The sequence below is a fragment of the Eubalaena glacialis genome, chromosome 7, assembly GCF_028564815.1.
Source record: "Eubalaena glacialis isolate mEubGla1 chromosome 7, mEubGla1.1.hap2.+ XY, whole genome shotgun sequence".
NCBI classification, from domain to species: domain Eukaryota; kingdom Metazoa; phylum Chordata; class Mammalia; order Artiodactyla; family Balaenidae; genus Eubalaena; species Eubalaena glacialis.
Genome location: NC_083722.1, coordinates 83,601,902 through 83,623,802, shown reverse-complemented (window position 1 = coordinate 83,623,802; position 21,901 = coordinate 83,601,902). Strand labels below are relative to the sequence as shown.

Below are 21,901 nucleotides of genomic sequence, written 5' to 3'. Positions count from 1 at the left end.
TTTATTTCAATTTAAAACATGCCAGCCATGGCCCCTTAAATTGATTTTATAATCATTCGTAAAGAACTGTTGTTTTACATGACCTTGTGCATTTTTTCCTCCCCAGGCCTTGATTTTCTCAACTGTAAAAGCGTGTATGTTGTGTCAATTGATTTCAAATGTCTCTTAGCTTAAACAGCCTGTGATGCACTTCGAAATGTGAAAATCCACTTCTGGACCACATTTTAAAAGCAGCATGTTTATTGGTTATTGTATGTGTTGTTTTATTGAGAGGGCCGGAAAGAGCACAGACAAACAATGGCTCACAGACCACAGCTTTTGCATAATAAAAGCTCATGGCCCAGAGTGGTAGACGGTGCAAAGTGAACAATTACATGCAGGTCCTAAACATGTGTCATTATTTAAAACAAACAAAACACACTTTTAAGCTTTTAAAAATGTGTATACTTTGTCAGTGTGTAACTGAAACATAGTGAACTAAATCCTCGTCCTGTCTAATACACAGTCAGAATATTTTGGGGAGGTGGGGAGGTACCAAATTACTTTATTTGAACAATGGTACTAAGGAAAGAACTTGTAGATGTTTTGGTACAACTTATAGAAAAGGTAAAGGTAACCCAAACGTGCATGCACTGCCTTGGTGATCAGGGAAGTCACCCTTGTGGCTACAGGAAGCCAGCCTAAGGCTTAACTCTCATTATCATTGTATTCTAGGGTGTGCTTGTCAAAGGGATACTCTGCCATGCCAGATTTGGGGGCCCCCATCTTGGGCAAGTTGGTTATGTGGTCACCCAATTCTTTGATGGATTTCACCTGCTCATTCAGGTAATGAGTCTCAATGAAGTCACACAAATTGGGGTCATTTCTGTCAGTGGCCAGTTTGTGCAGTTCCAGTAGTGACTGATTCACACTTTTTTCCAAGTGTAGCGCACATTCCATTGCATTCAGCCCGTTCTCCCAGTCATCATGGTCTGGTTTCTTGATATCCTGATGGAAGATTCGGCCACCCGGGTGGTTCTGCAGCTGATTCATCAGTTTCTCAGCACGTTCCCTCTTCTCACGAGATTGGTGAAGAAAGTATTTGGCAGACTTCTTCAAAGCCACATCATTGCGGTCAAAATAGTATGACACGGACAGTTAGACGTAGGAGGCATAGAGCTCCAGGTTGATCTGGTGGTTGACGGCGGCCTCCGAGTGCTGGTGGTAGTGCTGGCGCCCCTGCGAGGGGGACGCGGTCGTCCTGGCGGGCGGCCGAGGAGAGGCGGCGGCGGCGGAGGCTGCGCGGCGCTGGAGCGGCGGCGGGGACCTCGGGGCGGTCGGAGGGCGCTGTGAGATGGTGGCGAGGGCTGGCGCTGAGCGGCCGGCCGGAGTGGGGGACGAGCGCCGGGTTCCGTCCAAGCACTGTTGAAGCAGGAAACTGTGGCGACTCTCCGCGAAGACTGTCCACAATCAGAATATTAGGCAGTCTTCTGTTTAGAAAAATTGGTAACTCTGCAGTGGAGAACGCTGACAACATCTTGACCGGTGATCAGAATTGAAAGATCACCAGTAAAAGGCAGTCATCGTGTCCCTCCTGATGTGATGCCCAGAGAAGGGCACAATGTGGCCAGTACAGTTTTGGGGCCAGGAATACGTAACCAGAATCCAATCTCCAGGACACATCAGAGAAACCCCAGTAAGGAATAGTTCTATTAAAAAAAAAAAGTACGTGGAAGGTACAAGTGGGGATATATTGTGAAACAAAAAAAGTCAAAGAAATGTTTGACATCAAAGGAGACTACAGAGACAGGGGCACTAAATGAGAGCCTATACTAGATCTTACACTGGACAGGGAGAATGCCATAAGGGACATCACTAGTTAATAGACAGAACTGGGAAAGAAGATGGTGGATTAGATAAAATATGGTACCAATGTTACATTTACTGAAGCTGGTTGCTGTACTGTGGTGATAAGAGAAATTGTCCTTATTCTTAAATGCACACTGAATGAAACTTATTTTCAAAATAAGGACAGGAAATAAACAGTATGTGTATAGGGAGAAAGTGCAGATGATAAGCAGATGGGGAAAACGTTAACTCAAGTTGGATCTGGGGTGTAGATAGGTGTTCCTTGTACTACTCTAGTTCTTGGAATTTGGGGATACATTGGAAATTAATTCCAAATTAAAATTTTTGAAATTTTCCTTCCTCTCCTCTAATGGTGCCCCTTTGTGTTTCCAGAATGCCTGGAGCGCTTTTGCCTTGGGGCTTGTATCTTTTTAAAACCAAGTTGGGCTGAGCTGGAGCCCCCTGTATTCTCTAGTTTCCCGAAGCTCTTCGCTTCCTCGGGAGCTGACAGAATAGGCCTGCAGTGCCCACCTCCCGTGTCTGCCCTTGTCCCTCAGGCCTTTTGGTCTGTCCCTCTTCTGTCATACCTGCCCCTGCTTCAGTGCCCAGATATATTACTGATTAGCTGGTTCTGTTAGTCTTTCTCACTTGGCCTTTGGCTGACCTTGACCTCTACCCAGTTCTTGTCCTCTTGCCCCAGTTCACTATATTCTCCCACCTTTCAGCACCAATCTCTTGGAGACAGCACTGCTCTCTTTTGATCTTGAAGGAAGCCCAGGATCCTCTTTTTAAAAACACTGTAGAACAGGGACTCAGATACCAACAGATGTCTGCACATACCAGGGAGTCCAGAGGCTTCCGATGATAGGTCTTGGGCTCTACTGAAGCCAGAAATCCACAAATACCTTTAAAACATTTTTAAAAAGCAATGGTCTCCCTTTCCTGTGGCAGAGGAATGCTGGAGGAATAAACAAAGGTGGTTCTTGCTTGTCTGCTCTGCCAAGTGCCCACGTGGCCAGACAGATTTCAAAGCAGTGGCCTTCCGTAATTGCTAATTATCCTTCGCAGCCATGTCCTTGTCCTCAATAAGGTGCAGTCTTATTGATGAGGTGAGACACTTGAATGTGAAACCGACTGATAGCTTGCGTGATGAAGTGCATTCAGAAAAATTATAGTAAGTAATACATGTCAGGAATTGGAGAAACCAAAAGACCATTGTGGCTGTGGGCGCAGCTTGGCTGATGGAAGAAGTTGGAGAGCAACGAGGATGTGTCTCCCAGAATCTCTAGAAAGAGCCTCCTAAGGGCTCTGTAGTGAAAGACAAAGCAAGCAGGCAAGGAGCCCAGCTCTGGGGCACAGAATACCAGATGGTTCACTGAAAGTCAGAGCTCAGGGTCTGAGGGGTGAGGGAAGAGGGCTCAACCCTTGGGCTTCAGCCTGCATTTTCACAAAAAGCCTCAATTTAGATTTTAGATATTATTTCCGAAAGAGGAGAGTTACAGAAGTGTTCTAGCTGGAATGCAAAAAGCCCTCTGCCATACCTCTTGACCACTCACCTGCCACGTACTTTGAATTTAAAAAAAGGAAAATCCCACATGCTGCGGAGCAACTACACCATGAGCCACAACTACTGAGCCTGTGTGCCACAACTACTGAAGCCCACGTGCCTAGAGCCCGTGCTCCACAACAAGAGAAGCCACCGCAATGAGAAGCCCGCGCACCGCAACCAAGAGTAGCCCCCGCTCGCCGCAACTAGAGAAAGCCTGTGTGCCGCAACTAGAGAAAGCCCGTGTGCAGCAACGAAGACCCAAAGCAGCCAAAATAAATAAATAAATAAATAAATTTTTTAAAAAAATTAAAATTTAAAAAGGAAAAAAAGTTCTGTCATTACCTTAGGAATATCTTAATTATTTTGATTTTATTTTTTCCTGTTCAAAGTTTGCTTTTTTTTAAACATAGGCATACTTTTTGGACCACTGGTTTGAGATTTCTTCCTTTCTGCTTTTCTCAGTATACCAGGAGCCTCAAAAGCAGAGGTCTTCCATCCTCTCAGAAGCTCTGTCCCTCCCCGCCCACGCCTGTAATAACGTCCTCTCGCCATGCGTCTCCTGCACCTGGCCAGGTGGAGTTCTCCTCTTCCTGCCACCTTCCCCACCCCAAGATTAACAGTTCCAAACCTTCTACTGCAGGCACAGTTGGTGCTCAGTTTATTGGTAATTAATGAGTAGTACTTCCTTGACAGAACATAATGGAACTACAGAGCAATCACTTAGAAAGGGAAACAGCCGTCAGTTATCACTCTAATGAATCCTGTTTAACAGAGGTGATGGCAGCCCGGCTGATGCACAACCTTCTGTGCATCGAAAGTGGATCCCTTAAAAACTCCATTTCTGTACTGTGTGTAATTTGCAAGATAATTGCTCTCAAGGCCAAATTGTAAAGTGGCTTCAGCTATGGGTAACAGTGTAATTTTGGAACTATTCTCAGAACTAGTTATTAACTGTTCACTGTTAATATTTGAATATGAGTAAACAGAAACAATTCTCAACATTAAAAAATTTAAATAGTATGATAGTGGTGGTGACAGTTATTGAGATGATCATAGCAATGATGTTAACAAATGACATTCATTGAATCATATGTGACAGGCCCTATACTGAACATTTCATATGCATCATCTCACTTAATTCTCAGAACAATCGAGTGTTAAAAATCAGTTTTCAGAAGGGCAACTTCATGGCTGTTGTGCAAATATAAATACAGTTTAAGGTCTTATTCAGCTCATTAATTTAAGAGGGTGAGGGACCTAGTAAGATGTTGAAATTAGTCCAAAAATGATTTGAGATTATATGTGTGTGTGTGTGTGTGTGTGTGTGTGTGTGTGTGTGTGTGTGATTTGATAGATTGTTGGGCCAGATACAGAACAGGATAATGTCCTGCTGGTCCATAAGAGCTCACACAAGTTACTCTCTCCCATCAGTTGTAAAATAGCCCTGTAAACAGAAAGTCACACCCAGCAGTGGGAACACTGTACTAAAGGAATCCAGTAATCTCGTTTGCCTATTTCCAAGTTTGAAATGTTTTTTTCTGATACCTGTAAGGCAGGTAGTGCTATAATCCGCACATTACAAATGGAGAAACTGAGGCTTTGTGATGTTAAGTAACTTGGCCAAGGTTATATGAGAGGTGGAGCAGCGACTGACTTGAGTCTGACTCCTTACACAGCTGGCACTGTGGTGATGAACAGCATGGGCTCAGTAAATGAACAGGTTTGAGTTCAACTCCCAGTGATCTTGGGCCAGGTAACTACTGTGCCTTTATTTTTTCATCCGTGAGGTTGTGTTGCTAATAGTTTTAAGTCACCATGGTGTTGTGAGGATATGGTGAGGTGACATGTTAAAGCCTTGTGCATGTTGTACATGACATTGCACGCCCTCTGTAAATGTCAGCAGCTGTTGTCATCATCAGTAATGATCATCACGATCGAGCACCACCTGCATGTGTCTTGAAAATAGCAGTGCCCTCACCTTCTCTACCTCGATTGGCCATGGCTGCCTTAAAAGTCTGTGCACATCCAGAGTATGAGCTCCAGGAATCTCCATCACAGAAAACCAATTCTCCGTCACAGTTTTTGTCCAGGGTCATGACCAGATTCAGCTGACCCTAGGAATAGAAAGGTAGTGTAATAGTTGGAAAAGTATCTCTTCCTTCAGGGAACAAAACGACAACAGTGCCTTGTGGCTTATAAAAATATTTACCCCTGCTATTCTATAACCTGTAAGACTTTAAGGATGCATGGATCCATGATAACTGTAGCAGGCATCATTTTAAAAACCTACTCAAAGTAAATATCAGTGTCATACAACACACGCTAGAGTAGATTTTTCTCAACGGCAAAAATCCAAGCATGGCATTCACTTTTTCCTTCCTGGAACTCATATTCCCTTGTATCAGTGACAATGGAGTTGAAATGTTTAGGTCTTGTATTGGATATCATCTCACTGTCTTGCTTTGAGCAGATGAGGTATTGGAGGCATCTCTATCAATCTTGTCTTTTGGAATTAAGGAGTGCCAAATGACAGAAATCAAAGGTTAAATGACAAAATGGTGTGTGGTTGGTGAATTTACCATTTTTTTAAATAAGATTTTTCTGTAGATATTAAGGAGGTTATAATTTTTTAGGAGATAATTTACCGGAGACACACTTCTGTACTGGCTCCTTATCTCTGAGATTAGAGCCTTATTGAAGGCAGCATATGTACATCTAGTTACTCACATACATCAAAAATTTCTCTTTGTGCTCTCATCTTTGTTGTGTGGGGTAGAGGGAAGCATTCATCTCAAAAATGGGACATGATTTCTTGATTTGGAATTCTTCAAAAACACATAAAAATGATTAGCTTTGTCTTCATAGGATTCATGTGTTAGATTTTTGCCTCATCGCAAAAGAAATGCAGCATGTCGGTCTTGTTATTGGGATCCTAAGATGAAGGCAGATACTCATGATTAATTCTTTATGATTTTCTTGTTATCATTGATAATACAAACAATATGTCTGTACTATTTGACAGTTGACAAGCACCAAGTATATTTTTAAACATGCCAAGTTTGTTTGGTACTCCTCCTGCGTTATTTCCTTAAATTTGTAAAATTGTGAAATATTTGTTTCTTGTTTTATATTTAGAATTATTGCCTTATATGCTCTCTCACCATACTGTGAATGGTCAAAGAAACTCAGTTTAATTTTGCACGTATATTGTTGTGAGGAATTGTTGCAAAGAACTACTCTCAAAGGGTTAAGCAGTTGTTCCTCGTGGAAATAAAGTGGACTGAAAGAGACATTGAAGAGGCTTGCAAATGATATCGTAGTAACTCATATCAGGATCGCCCCACATCTGTTTTTACAGTTTCCTTCTTGCATGGAAAGACTACAGACAGCTTTATTTTAGCTCAAATTTCTATTCCATATGGCCTTGGCACCCTCAGAGCAAATGTATTTTCTATTTTACTCTTAGTTTTCTCAACCAAAATGAGACTTAAGTCACCAGTGAAATACTGCAGGATGTATTGACTCAGGGGCTATATCTTTTCTAATTTTAACTTCTTTAGAAGTTCAGTTGATATAAATATCCTTTAGTGTAGTTTGCCAGGCACTGCGTACTCTAGTTCTAACCAAAAGTCATACCAAGTCATAAGAGAGTCAGGGGTTAGTGAAATTCTTCTCAACATTTGTGTCCGTTCTACTTCCTAATGGTCATATGTCCTAAACTTTTCATTTTTAAAACCGCTCATGAAGACATACCATGTTACTAAATGTGGGTCCCTTCAGAACATAGTGGGCGGGGGGGAAGAGAGTAGTGGAATTATGTTTTAATTGTATAGTCATTAACTGACTAAATTTGCTTTTTTCAAAATACAAATTTTTACATTAGCCTTCATGACCTTTAAAAACATTGTGAATTAAGGTAGAACATAAGTAATGCAGTCTCATTAACTTTAATAAAGTTCAATAAAAATTCTAAATTTAAAAAACTGTCTTCAAAAAACAGTGTGTAATTGCTAAAGCGTTAAATAGAGCATCACAGTTTAAAATTATTAAAAATTACTAAGTATCCATTTAGGATGAGATTTGTTTTATGATTGCAAACACCTCCAAAACAAATCGACAGTCAATTGCAATGCATTTTGACATGTAAAAGCACCATTAATTACTGTTAATGGTACTTCTCTAATGTATGTAAATACATCATCTGTACCGGAGCTCTTGGCAGTTATTTCTTACTTCTTTCTAGACAGTTTAAAGATCTTAATTTATTAATATTCACAACAAGCAGAAAGATAAAGATTGTTTTGAAGCTCTTGATGAATGGCGGTTGGAGACATACTGTGCTTGTGCTGAGAGTGGATATTAGCTTGTTGGCAGTAACTCACGGCCCTACATGAAATAGACCCCGAAAGGGAGACCAAGAGTTTAAAATGATGCTATTAAGAGTCTCTGGAAGCACTTTATTCTGAGGTACCTCAGTTTTGAAAATTTTATTAGTCTCACTCTACACTTATTTCATTGTTTGTCCCCAAGAATGTTAAGCTCAGCACAGGCTCCTGCCATGGTAAGCATTATTTTTGATGCACTTTACTGAATATGACTGACAAGGACTTTTTCAGGCATACATTGGGAGAGCTGTGTTTCCTATTTATTATGTCCTTTCATCTCTGCCTGAGCTAGAATATTCATGCTGTAAAAGTAATAAAAAGAAAAAAGAATATTCTGTGTTTTCTTGCAAACCTCACCCCCAAATCCAAACAAAGTGAATGCTTTAGAGACTCACAGGTAGGATTTTCACCAATTTAGATATAAAATGTGACAATTGGCAGAATCATATGTCAACATCTGGATCCTTCTCAAATGTCACAGGCTGAGTAGTAAGAAAGTAAAAGCAAATTTTATAATGAAATTTTTTTGGCATTTATTTTTATCATACACTAGATTGAAAGGTTTTGCTTTCCCTCATATCTTCTTTAACTTTCTTTGATGGAGACATGTGTAGTCAGCTTAGCTTAGTTGCTTAATAAAGTTAAAAATATCGAGTATTGATGAAAATTTCAAATCTTGCTTCTAATTTTGAGTTTCCAGATTTAGCAAGTAAGAATACAGGAGCCCAGATAAATTTGAATTTCAGATAAATGCAATTTTTTAAAAGATTTTAGAGTATTTTAATGTTCATTTCATCAGTGGATGTGTTTTGAAATTATTAGGATTCACAATATTTAGCGCAAAGGAAAGATGGAAAATGCAAACAGTTGGTTCTTGTTAAATTTCAGTTAAAATTTGTTTCGTGTAAGTATATCCCATGTGATACATGGCACATACTTACCCTAAAAGATTTTTGTTGTTTGCCTGAAATTCAGCTACTCATTCTATGTTTCATCTGGGAATGCTCTTCTAGTTTATGATGAGAAAAAAATCAGTGCTTTTTGTGAGCATTTAAATTCACACACTAGTTTTTTTAATGTGTAAAATGGCAGCAAAAATGGTAGCAATCTCCCAAGGCCGTTGGGAGTATTAAACGCATTGATACTAGTAAAGCTGGTGGAACAGTTCCTGGCATCTAGTAAGCACTGTGGAAGAACACAAGCTTTTGTTCTCAAATGATCATTTGTTCTAATGTTAGACACCTTTTCTACTGGAAGTCTGCTGTTACAGATATGTAAAAATGTGAAGGAATCTTCCTGATGTGATTGACAACAGCTGTAGTTCATCTACAAAAATATAGGGTGCCACAAGTGACCCTGTGACTGAAATATGTAAAAGTTCAATATGTTACCGTGCTCACAGGCATTGAAAAGAGCCACAACCATGGCAACTTTTCCTTTTGCTTTTTATAGAGACACATTGTATTTATTATTATGATATGTCAAGTCGGCTCTGGAACATATGTGTGCTTAAGAAAAGAATAGAGAAAGGATAAAGGTGCCAGGTAGGAGCCGAAGTGCTAGTCACAGTTGGTAGTGAGCAAAATGAAGGTCAGCAATGTGAGCACAAAAATTCTTATTACGCCAGATGGAAATTCACCATGGTGTTGGTGGGTGTTTTAAATGTAAGATCAACCAGTGTTCCTGATTATTCATTTGTGATCCCTAAGAAATGCCAACTACTGGGCACCCCTACCTTCTGTCCCTGCTCTGGGGAGTCAGTGTAGAAGTCAGAGCAGGCTGGGTTATAATGTATTGTTACAAAATAGTAACAATAGTAACAAAATTTCTGAGGCTTAATCAACCATCATTTATTGCTCATCCTTGGAGGTCCCACCGTGGTTCCAGAGGTCTCTCCAGAGCTGCTCTCCTCCAAGGGGTGGCTCATCATTTTACTCCACTGCTGACTTGTGGCACCTTTATTTCAAGACTTGAGGTTTACTACAATTGTGGAAGAGAGGCATTGGCAAGTGCACATGGGCAGTTACGTGGAGCATGTTACTACTGATCACAGCCAGTGGCCCAGAGCTGGTCACGTGGCCCTGTGCAACTGCAAAGGGGGTTCTGAAACATAGCCTTCCATGTGTCAGGCAATGCACGTTCTGGGAGAGGACCCAGAGCAATTAGCACTAGTTTGCCATGCTGGCAAATGTTGCTGATGGATTTTGCTATTCCCTTCCACAAAGCCCAGAGGCAACTTCAGAATTCCTCTCCACTGTGTGGCAGGCAGTAGTTGGCAATCAAAACTGGCAAGAGAAGTTGAGACACAGATGTAGAGAACAAACGTATGGACACCAAGGGGGGAAAGCCGCGGAGGGGTGGGGGTGGTGGTGTGATGAATTGGGGGATTGGGATTGACATGTATACACTGATGTGTATAAAATGGATGACTAATAAGAACCTGCTATATAAAAAAATAAATAAAATTAAATTTAAAAATTAAAAAAAAAAACCCCCAAAACTAGCAAGAGAGCTGAAACCTGTTAGCCATTGCTGCACTGCTCCCATAAGCCAGAGAAAACATCTATTGCGGTAGGAATTTGGATGTCATGCATAGTGATTAGAGTTTTAGGAATAAGTGAAAATAGATTCTTAGGATAGTCTTTATCACAGGTTTATTGATTTGAATTTACCATCACTCCAGGTTCTGTTTGATTTGGGAGAAGGTAGTTTCCAGGTATCCCAGTAATCAATCTCGATGATAGTATTTTAAAAATGTATCTCCAATTGACCTGAAATTTAAGTCCTCCCTAGCTTTGTTCCCATGCAACACAAGTATTAGGAGTTTTTCATAACTGTGACGAAAAGGGGAGAGATTTATTAACAAACCTTGCAATAAAAGTTGAAAATTGTTTTCTGATCCTGGTGTAAAACTGATGGTATCACAGCTTTCTCCAGCTAACGGAAGTCTTGTCCACGATACCTTAGAGTGCTGCTTGGTGAGAAATGCAGATCAGCCCCCATTTCAGCCTGGCCATTTCAGTTCAGTTTGCAGTTAGGTGGAATTTTCTGGTGAGTGACACTTTCTCCCAATTAACTTTGACGAAGAGATGTAGCCTTAGAATGTTCTCAAGTTGGGAATATGATTTATATGTCAGTGAGATCTGATTCTTGGAAGACTGGAGAATAATGAAGACACCTTTGAAATGGGGAATTACGTTTTAAAGTTTTTCTACAATGCGGTTGTTCATACCGGTCCTAATCAACAAGATTTGTTGTTTATGTTTTCTTTTGAAAACAGTGCTAGACACTGTGATGAACATTAAGTTATAATAGAAGTATTTTACAATGGAATATTATCAGCCATAAAAAAACAAAATTGCATTATTTGTAGTGAGGTGGATGGACCTAGAGTCTGTCATACAGAGTGAAGTAAATCAGAAAGAGAAAAATAGTGTATGCTAACACATATATATGGACTCTAAAAAAAAAAAAAGGTTCTGAGGAAGCTTGGGGCAGGACAGGAATAAAGACGCAGATGTAGAGAATGGACTTGAGGACACGGGGAGGGGGAAAGGGGAGCTGGGACGAAGTGAGAGAGTAGCATTGACATATATACACTACCAAATGTAAAATAGATAGCTGGTGGGAAGCAGCCGCAGAGCACAGGGAGATCAGCTCGGTGCTTTGTGACCACCTAGAGGGGTGGGATAGGGAGGGTGGGAGGGAGACGCAAGAGGGAGGAGATATGGGGATATATGTATACGTATAGCTGATTCACTTTGTTGTATAGCAGAAACTAACACACCATTGTAAAGTAATTATACTCCAATAAAGATGTTAAAAAAAAAGTTATAAGTATTTTCTAAAAATAGAAACTGAGAAATTGGAGAAAGAGAAAAATATGGCCAAATATAATCAAGTGCTTAGCTGTGTTTTTCATGATAAAAAGTCAGAGGAGCTAAGGCTGGAGAAATTGCTCAGGGTCGGAGTAGGGCCTGTTGGCGGAGGAAAAAAAAAATCACTGAACACTCCATTAATTAAATATGCCAGGAGGAGAGAGAGGTTGTATGGCACCCCACACTGAAGTCATAGACATTCAGTCAGATGCTGTTTTTTCTTGCCTCTTTCAATGAAAACCAAGCTTTCCTTGAACTCTTAGTGATTAAAAAAAAAAAAAAAGGAAAAAAGAAAAACACAAAAACAGTATCATTTAATTCCCACAGTATAATGATTCAAAGTGGCCTTCAGTTAATTTCTAATTAGAACCTCCATATACTTCTCTTAAAATACAAGTTAAGATAGATGCAAAAAATATTAGTCTGACATTGAATCATAGCCACTTTAAATACAGGTAGTCAATGTAAGTGTTTAGTCATCTCCTGAGAGTAAGCATTTTTTTTTCTTTTGTAAGATTACTCATAGTTTTTAACTGATGAGACCTATGTTAATATATGTTTTTAAAACCACAGAGGTAATATACAAGCCCATTTTCCTGGGTAATCTGCACCCCACCCCCTCCCCCTCTTTCCCTGAGTCCTTCTCCTCTATCAAGAGGTTCAAAAGTTAGGTGTGAAATCTTTGATACCTTTCCCTAGGTGTTTTGTTGTTGTTACCTGTTTTGTTCTGTTTTTTGTTTTTTGCTAAAACCTAATGACTAAAGGTCATCAGGAACATACTTGAATTCCAAGGTAAGTTTATTAGCCTGCTGCATGCCGGAACTGTGGGTTGTCTCAAAAGGAAGAATTAGAGAAGGGGTACTAGAAGATTTGGGGGGCTGGAATTAGTCATGGGATGTTCTTAGGTATTTGTCAGCATATGCCAAGTAGGCAGTTTCTGGAACAGTTTTTGAGTCTATGAGAAAAATGCATGGCTCTGAATGAACTAATGATAAGTTTAAGCTTAGTTTGTCATCATGGTTTGGTTAGGTACAGCTTCTCTGTTTCATGAGTCATAGTGTAGCTTTGCAAGATATGGTTGATATTCCCATTCTCAAGGGGTTCATAAGTAAGACTCTCCTGCTGAAATGTAGTAGCTACTGTACATTTCCAACTTTTCTTCTTGTCCTCATGAAGCAGTGCTAATGCCATATGTCACAGACTTACTTTCCTATTTTAAAACACTGATGTTAGTTTTATTTTGTTGATCATAAAGCTATTAAAGAGTTAGAATAATGCTTTTAGATTAGATTTTTATTTTAGAATAAATCATTTAAAGGAACACCATTTCACTGTTTTGAATGAATGAACAAATGAGATTCTTGAGAGAGGGGAGGCCTGAGGATCCAGGAATCTAAGGAACCCTAGAGAATCTAGGATGGTTTTGGGAGATCTGATTTGGGTATTAGAAAGGTGGGCACTGTTTAGGAAAGAGTTGGAAACCAGGGAAACCAGTATGATGCCCATAATAATAGAGGTTAGGGAGAATGGGGACTGGATTTAGGGCCGATGGAGTGAAGTGGACAGATTTGAGAGCTGCCTAGAAGTACAACCTAGATGTGACTGGGCAGGTGAATGGGTAAACGAAATGTGGTACATCTACATCATGGAGATTATTCAGCATTCAAAAGAATAAACTATTAATCCACACAAAAACTTGCATGCATCTCTGGAGAGTAGGCTGAGTGAAAAAAGCCAGTTTCTAAAGGTTACATGTTGTATGAGTCCATGTATATAACATTATTAAAATGACAGAAGTATAGAAATGGAGAACAGATGAGTGGTTAAGGATGGGTAGGGAACTGGGGTGGGAGGGAAATGGGTTTGGTTACAAATGGGCAATACGAGGGATCTTTGAGAATGGAAATGTTCTGTGTCTTGGGAAGAAAACAAAGGTGAATGATTTAACTGAGGCTGTAGGTTTATTTTTGTAATTGTTATTTTAGGCACAGCATATGATTGTAGTCATTGTTTCTGCATTCATGTCCATTGGTGTTTAGAAACTAAAATTGTGGTATAATGAAATTAGTTCATTATTCTGGTCCAACTTCTGTTGCTAACTAAGTTGTGACCTTGGTCACGTTCTTCATATTTGCTGGAACTTAGGCTCCTCTTGAGGGCTTTGGAATAATTACTGTCAGAGGTCCCTTCCAGCTGTAAAATTTGATGGTTTCATGTTTGAATGCATCAACTGCATTTCAGCATCTCAAAAGTACACTCAGACATGCAACAGTGGGTCTGTTATGTTATTTATTTTATTTCATCAAGGATGTTTTTGCATGGGTTATTTTAATGCATGGAACTTACCAGTATTTCTTTTCAACAATGCCAAAGGTTAAGACCCCCAATTCCCCCCTTGTAGTTAGTTCTCTAAGTACTTCTATGGAGACTAGTGACTTTGAAGTCAAAGACTAGGATCTTTATGTTTTCCTTAGTTAGCTCCTGTGTCCTGTCTCCTTAACTTTTGTAGTTTATTAATTCTGTGGTATTTGACTTGAGCTTTTCCAGAAAAGTGCAAATTAGAAATAAGTTATTGATCACTATGGGCATAGAAACCCCAATAGTCAGAATTTGCAAAGTAAAAATATCTCTTTCCACCGTTACAATTAATGACCCAATATTATATTTAGACTGATTTTTCGCATAGAAATGTAATCTTGGGAAAGAAATAATAGCTATAAACCAAGGTGTATATTATAGTATATTTGAACATCATCTCTATATTACTTATGTTTTCAAAGGCATTTTTATACTTTGAAAGCTCTGGGTTTAATGTATTATATATATTGGCATCAGGGGAACCAAAATGAAATATCAGTTTGATTTAGGGTTGCTATGGAGAACATTTTAATGTTTCAATTCAATAGTTTATAATATATTTATGCATGCTTATATACATATACTTAAGCACATTTATAGTTTGGTGAATATTTTTTAATTGACTATCAAGATTTAAAAATACCCATTTGAAACAAAGCCAATAAGTGAGAAAAAATACACATTTCAATTTCATTTTATGACTATGTAAGAGAAAACGTTTTAAAAGACTTGCACACTTTTTCTGCATAGAAAGCTTTTCGTGATCTTTTTGATATGCCTGCTAATATTATTCAGTATTCATCCTTTGGTTTCCTGGCTTCATTAGTTAGTATTTATAATTGCTTGGGTTTGGGGTGTCTTGGCCAGCAATTTAATTACATCTAACTATCAAGTCACAGATAGAATGATCTTATTCTAGTTGCACCATTTTGTTCCGAGTATGATATTCCCTTATACTGTCTCCTAAGACTTTCTTAGAGCAGCATGTCCTATAAAGTTTTGGTTTAAAAGTTTTTAAAATAAAAGAGCTCAAGAGCAGTGAACAGCAGCTAACATTCAAGTTAGGCTGCAGCCATCAGGTTTTCTCAGGTTCCTCAACTATTATTCCTGAAGGGGAAGGGAAACTCCCAATTGTTGAGGATCCTCTTTGTGCCTGACACTGTGCTAATCTGGAGGTGATATTCAGCTACAGTATAATATACATCTTGGTTTATACTTACTATTTCTAATTAAATCTCTTACACTAATCTTATAGAAAAAGAAAATGTCACCCACTGACTTAAAAGTCCTTACTTGTCTCTTTTAGCTTCTGGTGACTCCTGGGGTTCCTTGGCTTGTGACACCTTAGCTCCAGTCTTTGCCTCTGTCTTCCCTGCCACTTCTCTGTGTCCAAATCTGTCCCTCCTTTCTCTTATAAAAACACCAGTCCTTGGATTTAAGGTCTACCCTAAATCCTGTATGATTTCATCTTGATAACCCTAATTAATTACATCCGCAAAGATCCGAGGATCAAGTCAAAGCTAACTCCAAGTCAGAAAGTGTAGGATGAGGCCCCTTGATTTTCTCAGGTTCTGCAGGCATTTATACTTGTCTCCATTCCTTCACCCCTGAGCAGCCCCCTGGACCAGACTGCTAAGACTCAAGAGTTTTTGGTGCAGGAGCCTATGTAAATGCCGCATCTCTTCGCCTCACCCCTGCATTTCCTTTGCCTTCTCCTCTCTTCTGTTGTTTTAGTGCCATGTATGTTTCAGTCACACCATTCATCTCTAGTGAAATGTGTTCTAACTTCCAAATAGGCAACACACAGTCCAATATTTGAAACAGAATTCATTTGGAGAGACAGTATAATGCAGTGAATGAAGCACAGGCTTTGGAGTTAGGAAGAGATAGTTTCATTTTCCCATTCTAGACCTTCCCTTGCTGGGTATGAAATGCAAGTGAGTCATTTACCGTCTCTGATATTGCTGTCTGTATCTTGTTGCGAGAAGTGAAGATGCTCTACTTCCAAGCTGACTCACAGGGTGGTTGGCAGGATTCAGTTCTTCTATGCTTGTTGGACTGTTGGCCTCAGTTCCTTGTCACATGCGCTTCCCGTAGGGCACCTTGCTTCTCCTAATGTAGCGAGCGAGATGAGCCAGAGAAAGAGAGTGAGAAAGATGGGAGTTTTCATAAACTAATCTTAGGGTTAACATTCCAATACTTGTGCCAATTCAGTTTATCAAAAAGAGGTCACTAGATCCATAATACGATCAAAGAGAGAGAAGCATGACACAAGGATGTGAATCCCAGAAGGTGGGATCATTAGGAGCCATTTTAGAAGCTGCTAAGTGTGGTACCCTCCCCACAAACCAATCTTAGTATTTTTCTTTGGACTATCACCTAGTATTTCTAGCTCGGGGTATGTATTGACTCTTGTTTCCTGCAGTGTCTTCTGAGCACAGAGAGGCCAGACGTCAAATTGGAATAGTGAAGCAAAAAAGGGTTAAAGAGTTGGCTTGGGAAGCCCCAGAGAATCAGGAACAGTATTGTGATAAGAACCTCAATCAGCTGATATCCTGGTGGGTCATTATCTCCTGAATTATTTTGCTACATGATTACACATGAACTATAGAGCTTCAGAAATAAGCCACTATAGTAGGCCAGGAGGGAACAATATGAGCAGTCATTTAGAATGTGCCACTGCCGAGAGAATTGCTAAATGGCAGTTCTTTGAAACCGCTTTACCAAACTACAGTTTGTATGTCTGCTGTAACTGCTCCTTATAAGTCAGAGCAGCTACACTCTCATTCCTTGTTCTAAACACCCGCTTCTGAAACCACCATTTCAGGACTATATTTTTGGGAGAACACTGAACATCATTTCTAGGCATTTCCAATTCTACATAATTGGAATAGAAAGACTTTCAAGTCGGCTTCAGGTTTTAGCTTGTTATATAAATAAGTTCACAGGAATCGCAAATGCTTTACAGAAATCTGACAGCAACTATAAAAGGTTTTTGAACATTTTTGTTGCCAAAGTCCCAGGAATTGCTGGAATCTTAAATAGCCCGTTTTAAGCTCCAATTCAGAAGCTTTTTGTCATGTTTAATAATGTGGAGAATAATTCCTTTTCTGTTAGTCGTTTCCTCTTTTATAATCCACAAGGGTCTTTGAACCATAGAATGGATATTTTCTAGAGCTATAAATTGGAGGTCCTTTTGGTCCAAAACTTAAAATGGCCTTTTAATGTACCACTTCTGTAAATCCACTTATCTAGGCCTAAAGATTCATTAAAATCCATTTAAATGAAAGCATTATATAGGTATATGTCCAATTCAAACGGTGATCATTTTGAAATGAGAATGCCATGGAGGACATTATAAATTCCTGTGTGCAGTAGGAAATTTAGTAGAAACAAAAATTATTTTACCTTATTAAATGCTAGTATTAAAATTAGAACTATACTTTCTTATTTCCTCCCCTTTCTTTTAAAGTGTAAGGGTAGCTAGAAGTTTGGTCGAGGGTCCAGTGACCCCCATTAAGTCCATGGATAGTGTTCATGAGATCTGAGAACTCGAATGGGGAAAAAAGAAATTAGATCTTCATTTACACTTAACTCTAACTGGAATTTAGCATTTCTTTCAAGTGTGAATATAGGCATAAGACCACAGTAATATTGGTAGTACTTGTGACTTTGTCACCAATGGAAATCACAAATATTGTTTAATCATATTATGGTTATTGCAAATATCTCAGAATTTTATTTGGCTTATCATTCTTTTGAAAATACAGTAGTCATTCAACTTGATATTGGGTTTCATTGTTTGGGATCTTAATAAAGAAGCACATATTGCTATATCACAAATATGTTTTAAAATATTCTGTTATATTTCAGTATAATTTGTATTCTCTGTAATTCTCTGTACTTTTTTATTTAAAAAAATATAATTCTTAGAAGCAGTGCATAGGCTTCATCAAGTGGCCAAAAGGGTCCAGGTATACACACACACACATATACACACACACACACACACACACATACACACATGCACATACACATTGTGCTAGACCCTAGAAGGCGTGTAGAATGAATAAGGAGACCTGACATTCAATGAGCAAGTGCTGGAGAAGAGGCACTTTTCTTTTTAACTTTTTATTTTATATTAGAGTACAGGTGATTAACAATGTTGTGTTAGTTTCAGGTGTACAGCAAAGTGATTCATTTATACATATACATGTATATATTCTTTTACAAATTCTTTTCCCATTTAGGTTGTTACATAATTGGATAGTAGGCACTTTGAATGGATGGTGTCCTTTAATCTTTCCACCAACCCTGTGAGGTACATGTCATTATCATCGGCATTTTACCGATGTTGGATCAGACTTAGCTGGTGTAACCAGCCTCCAAGATGCCCTCCAGTGATCGTCACCTTTTTGTATTCACCCTTTAGTGAAGTCCCTTCCTGCATTGTGTCAGGTTGATCTCTTTGACCAATAGAATGCAGTGGAAGCAACAGTGTGTGACTTCTGAGGCTAGGTCACAAAAAGACTACTCACTCTGGGGGAAGCTAGTCGCTTTATTGTGAGAACACTTAAGCAGCCACATGAAGAGGTCTACCTAGCAAGGAATGAGGTCTCCTTCCAGCAGCCAGCACCAGCTTCTCAGCCTTGTAAGTGCACCATCTTTGAAGCAGATCTTCCAGCCCCAGTTGAGCCTACAGATGATTCAAGACCTGGTATACGTTTTGACTCCTACCTCCCAAGAGACCCTGAGCTAGAACAACTGAGTTAAGCTATTTCCAAAATTCATGACCCACAGAAACTATGTGAGATGATAATTGTTTATGATTGTTTTAAGCCCCTGGGTTTGGGGGATAATTTGTTAAATGGCAATAGATAACTGACATCCAGGGCTTATGTAACTTTCCCAAGGTCGGATAACTAGTAAATGACTGAGGCTGGATGGCAATCTGGCTGTTGTTGATGGAGTATCTATCTTCCTTACACTGGCAGGACAGCAGTGTTCTGAGATAATCAGGTACCCTGTATCCCTTCTCCTCCTCTTCCTTATCTCACTCCTCCTCTTCCTGTCACACACCGTAGGTACGCAGTACTTGACAATTGATGAAGTGGTGGATCATCTATTTCCTCACTTAATCCCCTTAAATTCTTAAAGGAAATCAAGCAGTTTAGCAACAACAACAACAAAACAAACAAACAAACAAAAAACAGGTAAAATTTATTAAGCAATTGCAATCAATCCCAGTAACAATCATGTATGTTATATTTTTACCAGCCTAATGTGACAGGAAGTGAATGAAATTTCACTTGATCCTCACAGTCACCTTGTCAGGAATGCAAGGAGGTGACATGTCCCATTTTATAGATGACTTGAATGAGTTTAATGTTAAAGGGACTTGCTAAAGGAACATGACTTTTCTGTGTTAGAGGCAAAAGTGGAACCTGCTTCTCCTGATTTGAGTTACCTCCTATCCTGCTGATACAAAACTATTAAAAGATAAAAGGAGAGTCACCAGGCTAATTTGAACAGCATTTATTTGAAGTAGTGCCTTTTCTGCTGGTATAGATATAAAAATACTTGAGCCTTTAAATTTTTTTGGAAGAACTTGGGTAAAAACCATTGTACATTTGAATTTATATTTCCAAACTCGGGGGAAGCAATGTGCATTGGATGGTGAATTGATCTCTAGATTATCCCTTGACCTTTTGGTGACATTAAAATGAAAGAAAACTAAATGAAATGATACCTTTGAAGTGTTCTAAGCCTGTTGATATAAAAACATAATTTAAATACCCAACACTGACTTTCCCTGTTGTTCTTCCATCTGATTTTTAAATAACATTTTTATTATTGTTTCTATAGTAGATTAGCCTGCTAGTTAGAAGTAAGACTCAAACCAAAATACATTTAAACTTGCAAATATCAGTTTATTTGAGAAAAAGATTGGGCACTATGAGAATTACAGTAAATTACTTAGCTGATATGCATTAATATTGAACGTGTCCTTTATAAGTACTTCGTTTAAAAATTCAATTCTACTCAATAAAATCTGCATCCTATAAAGGGACTTAGAAAAGAGAAAGATACATAAAAATAAAAACAAAAATATTTTTGTTAGACAGAAAATTACTCATAATTCATGTCATTCATAAAGTTAATTTCCCTAATTTATTCAAAGCTTCTAGAAGTCATTATGAAAATGATCAGTAGTCTCACAGAAAAATAACCAAAGAGCATTGTGGCATATTATGTTTTCCAAAAATGGCCACAACTATATTTCCAGTTCCATATCTTTTACTAGAATCTCTCTATGCCTAATTTAGATGTAAGGTCTGCTTCTCCTTTTCTTGCACCTAGGTGGAACTTTGTGACTGCCTGTTAATAGGATGTACCTAGTTGGTGCTTGTTCCCACTCCCTTGCTTGTTTATCTCTCTCTCTCTCTCTTTTTCTCCCTTTCCCTTTACCTACCCCTCTCCCCGTCCCTCCTCATTCCTAGTCCCTCCATCCCCCCTCCCCCCTCTTGGTATGCTTTCCCTTGGAATCCAAGCACCATGTTGTGAGGAAACCCTAACCGTGTAGAGAGGCTAGCCATGGGGTATAAGTGTTCTGGCTGACAACCCCAGCCAAGGTCTCAGCTGGAAGCCAACATCAAATATGTGACATCCAAAGCCCTGTTTTAAAAACTTCTAATTGGTTAGGTCAGGCCCACCCAAGACAATGTCCCAAAATTAAACTCAATTGATTAGATACTTTAATTGCATGTGCAAAATCCCTTCCCAGCAACATCTAGATTAGTGTTTGATTGCATAACTGGGGATTATAGTTCAGCTTAGCCAAGCTGACACATTAAAAAGCCATCACAGTCACCATGAAAATGTCATAATTTATAAATATACCTTGCATTAAGTATAAACCTCTCCCACTGTGTACTGCGGCTCAAAGATATGCTTCTAGAAAGAGTGAGATGGCAGACCTCTGTAATTATAACTCATAGGGTATAAACCTTTTTGGCATTGTTAATGATACCTTACTGGAGTTGACTTACCTCTCATAATACTGGCAAAAACAAAATGGAGTTTGTTCACGTTGTTGCATTTTATACTCCTCGTGTCTGAAATTATATTTTCAGTGGAAGCCCTTAAATTAAGCTGAGGCTTTTGCCTTGTCAATAAATAATGCTGTTACCTGCTGTCAGTTTTCCTCCAGCTTGACTGTCACAAGGCAATTCATTTAAGCCTTGCTTTGTACAGGTTCATGAGAGAGGTGTTGGCTTATTTTTAAAAATTTTTACACAGGTGCTTGACGGAGGACAAAGTATTATTTTCAGAGTTAAAAATATGACTATAATACACATAAAGAACACATATGTACCGACTTTTAATAAGTCTTCAGTGAGGAAACCAATGTAATTTCAGAAGCATTTTGATGAACTGGGTACATGGGTGGTTCTAAACAATTTAACAAAAGAGGGAATGGAGGTAGGTGGGACACAGAAAATATTTTAATAGGACTGCTAAGTTAGATATAAGACTGGTTAATAACCTACAGGGCAGTAAAACTATAACCTTTGCAATAGTTTTTGTAGTAGACAAAAATTTACAAGTTAACTTCTTACTTCACAGTAGCTGTACAATAATCAGAAAGTACGTAGCAAAATCAGGTACAGGTCTGTTCTCCTAGACAATTAAATCCTTAAGTGCGTTTCTTAAATGATATGCTAGTATGATACTGAAAGAACATGCCACATACCACTACCAGCACCATCCTTGTCTTGTTTCCAAGTTTATGATAATTTTTAACAGAGGCCATATTAATTTTTGTGTCGAAATAGCTGCCACGGTGAAATTCTTACAAAAGTCCCTGTGTTATTATCCGAGAAACACTAAGATATCAAAAGAAT

General features: G+C 38.9%; 1 protein-coding gene and 1 pseudogene across 17 annotated transcripts in view; one reads left to right on the top strand and one right to left on the bottom strand.

Moving 5' to 3' along the window:
- The window catches only part of FHIT (fragile histidine triad diadenosine triphosphatase), a 1,499,836-nt gene that overhangs the window by 906,014 nt on the left and 571,921 nt on the right, over nt 1-21,901 (top strand). The window lies entirely within an intron of this gene.
- LOC133094908 (ferritin heavy chain-like) lies at nt 688-5,472 on the bottom strand (annotated as a pseudogene).